This window comes from Ammospiza caudacuta, chromosome 13 (genome assembly GCF_027887145.1).
Source record: "Ammospiza caudacuta isolate bAmmCau1 chromosome 13, bAmmCau1.pri, whole genome shotgun sequence".
In the NCBI taxonomy this organism is placed as follows: Eukaryota; Metazoa; Chordata; class Aves; order Passeriformes; family Passerellidae; genus Ammospiza; species Ammospiza caudacuta.
This window is the reverse complement of record NC_080605.1, coordinates 12,735,649-12,739,476: the sequence shown is the minus strand read 5'-3', so window position 1 is coordinate 12,739,476 and position 3,828 is coordinate 12,735,649.

The following is a 3,828-nucleotide window of genomic DNA, read 5'->3' as shown; positions in this document are numbered from 1 at the left end:
AACATCCAGATGCGCAGTCTCAAGCTACCACAAGAGGAAGTCTGAAAACTAGTGGAAACATGAGAAAAGGGCAGTTACCAGATGTGATTGCTGTGATTTTAAGGTAGCAACAGGCAGATAGTTGCTACTGCTGAAAGAGGCCACATTTTCTCCTCATTTGCATATATGAAAGTATTTATTTATGCCAGAGAAGAGGAAAAAACAAAATCTGACTTAATCTTGAAGACAAGGTATCTCACATATATTTTAAATTAGGAAAAAAATAAAAAGAGAAAGAAATTGCTAAACATTGTTTTCCTGTCTAAGAAGTTTTTACTATTTTTTGGCCTAATTTTACGTCACAGATATAATGATATATTTTAGTCATGTGTGATTATACTCCCACACAGTGCTTTACAGCAAATATTTTGATGATGGATTTTGAGACAGACCCTGCACAGGGCACTGCAGCTGAGCAAGGCTTCTTGTCCCCCTGCTGCTGAGGCTGCATAGAGTGTGGGTCTGTACTCAGGGCTCACCGTGTTCCCTGTGGGCCTCACTCCCTTCCTGATCTCTGCACAACGTGCAGGGCTCTCAGTAAGACCATTGTGGCTGGCTGGGTCCAGAACCAGCTTCAGGCTTTGCCACCAGCAGGTATCACCTGATCCCTACAGGGTAAAAGATAATTAGGCAGATTCAGCAACAGAAATTAACAGAAATAACGGATGTCATGGAAATTGTACAAAATTCAGTGTTTGCTTGTAATGGGAATTTGAGCGCAACTGCCTTAATCTGAAATTTTGGTGTAAATGTGACCATTGTCATGGACAGTAATTTGTTGTGTCATTCATAATACTGCTGGCTTTAAGGTGCTGTTATAAGTGGAATATTATTATGGCTGAATTTCCCTAATCTAGGGATTTGGCTCACGATTTTTCAAGATGGGAGGCTGGCAATTCTGCATGATTGCAAACTCTCTTCTGGCCAGCCAAGGGTCTACTGTTTCTACTGAACACAAGTCCAGCTATGAATGTTCCTCTGACCTGTATGTTGCCATAAAGATTGCCAAGGCTTTCCAATCAGTGCTAAATGAAAGTTTTCCATGTGTGACCCGTAAAAAAATGGGGCTGCTAATGAAAAGAAGGTACTTTGCAGGTGTTTGGTGCTTACTGATATTTGATAATTGGTTTTAAATAGTTAATATTGGCAGTTGTTAGATTCATGCTAATATCAAGCTATTTTGCTAACTGCACCCCATCATCCATGATGTGAACAGCCTTTCATAAAGGCAAGGATTTCAAGGACAGGGCTGAGGGGCTTAGGAGAAAAGCATTTGTAGGGGATTTTGCTGCCCATACCCTTCCACCTGGAGCCCAACACAGCAGCTGTATGCAGGGCTGCTGGGTGAATCAGCCATGGGAAAGGACACTTGAGGCTCAGGAGGGAATGAGGAATTACGGGAATTTGTGTGTGAATGGAGCTGCCTTTGTCAGCAAGTGGCTTTGTATTTATCCCCACTCATCCTTTCAGCAATGAATCTGACCTGACTTGAGTTACAGTGAACAACTTTCCCCTAATGGCGCAGCTTTGAAATGACACATCCTTTTTTAGCTTTTCCCCATCAGCAAAAATCCATGGTCATTTAAACTGTTGCCTTAATAAGCACAACAGTTCTGAAAATATGATGCAGTTTTTCCAGAGCCTGGTACTTGGTTGTGGGGAATGACTCCTCTGCTTTGTTTGTGATGACAGCTCATATTTGTATGTGGCCATGTGACACTGTAAGAGAACAAAGAGCAAGGAAGCCTTCACTGTATGAGCCAAGGTACTCCTGGGTCTCCTTAATTAAGCAAGTACAAATATTATGTATCGTGTTGCAAATTCTGCAGTTATCTCTGTGCTCCATGTCAGGTCAAAGACTGATGTAAATCTTAAGGCATGAGAACCACGTTGTTTTCATAAGAATTTTAATGTAATTTATGACAGCTTAGCAGCTTTCATTTAGAAGGGTACTGTGGTGAAGCTGTTTAAAGCCAAATGTGTCCTGGAACATTCCAGTTGCACTCATAAGCCTCATTGAAAACTAATGAATGCTCTGTTCTCTGTCTGTCCTAATGAATATCGGATCAGAAATGGATGAGGAAACTTTGAATAGACTGGGAGGTCTGTGCAGTTTGAAAATCTCACTGCATTCTGTTTCTTATCCTTGCTGGCAGGGAGGGTATGTTGAGGTCATCTTTTAAACACACTTTGTAAAAGAAATTGGCACCAGAAAGCAACAGAATAGACCTGCAGTGAAGCATTGTTTCTCACCTTTTTTGCATTTTTGCTGGTAAATTGCTTTGCTGGTACCACTTCAGTGTGTGAGCAGTTAAGCAAGTTATGTTCAATTAGGAAACATAATACATAATAGAAGATTTGATTTATGGGTATTGGGTGAACCAACAGATTGAGTTTCTGAGCAGTGAGTGAAAACATTCTCTTTCATTAGCACATGACATCAGAGATACTGGCTGAGCTGCCCTCTTTCAAACTGGCAAAGCAAAATAAATTCTGGTGACACTTTGTTAGAGTAGAAGTCCTATTGTATGGAGACTATATTCAGGGTAAAATGCTTCTTATCTCCTTGTATTTGTCTTTAACCTCTATGCCATCATCCTGTTCTTAATGTGCTGCAGAGGTGCTGCTTTTACAGGCTGGGAGTGCCGTGATGCTCAGTGCTGGCACTGGGGACATTCTGCTGAGCCTGGCCTCTCTTGGAGCCAGAGGTTGGGGTAGAGACCCCAGAGCTCTGTTACAGCCCAAATCACCCCATCACCCTACCACTCTTGCTGAATTTAAAGAGATGCCCTGATGTGTTTTCTTATCTCAGACTAGATAAGCCCCAAATCAGGGAGACAGGCTCTGAGGGGTCTGAAGGGATGTGTTCTGACAGTGACGGATTGACAGGATAACTGCTGTTGGTGTTTGCTGCACAGACATTCCTCAGCCCTCCATTCTCTGAAGAGATTACCTCTGACAGTAATTAGTGACTGCTGGCTAGACTTCCTAGAAGTTAAACATTAAAGAAAGAATACAAAGAATACATTAAATACACAACACAGGGGAAGAAGAAAAAGGCCTGCTGAGAAGAGAACCTAAGGCCATCCACCAAGTTTTTGGAAGAGATGAAGCAATAGTCTAGTTCTCCTTTCTTTTACCTTAATCCTCTGTAAGATATTTTGGCTATGTAGAGAGATGCTACCTGTGGATTAGCTACAGAAAAAATAGCTGCCTTTATGTATCTGTGTAAAAAATTAATCTATTGCATGTAATTTCTATATTAGGTATTTATCTCAGACACACATTGAGGTATCTCTCCTGAGTCATAAAAGGCTCCTCTATAGTTACTGAGTTTGTTTCAGGCTAGAACCACTCTATATTAAAATTTTAAACCATCTGCTTTGTAAGATGCCAAGTGTACTTTTTAAATGTCTACTTTTGTGCATGAATAGTTACTGTATGGCAGACACAGTCTGAGAAGGCAAATACCTCTTTTGAGGACATACTTCAATAATAACAGTAAAAAGGGAATCATGATGTCTTTTGAGTTGTAAGCTACATATCTAGGTAGATCTGACTGTGAAAAGAGAAACATGAGCATGCATTAACATGCTGTTTTTATCAAAGGATTTTTCTGTTTCAGAAAATGATTTTTGAAATTATTCAGAAGCACTCAGCAGTTTCAAGATTAGACTTCAGATGGTGTCCTAGATAATTTGCTTACAGAGTAGTCACCCCTCCAGAAACACACTGTAGCAATTCCTACTGTCACTAATTCCAAAGTTTTTTCAGAAGCTGATCATTTCC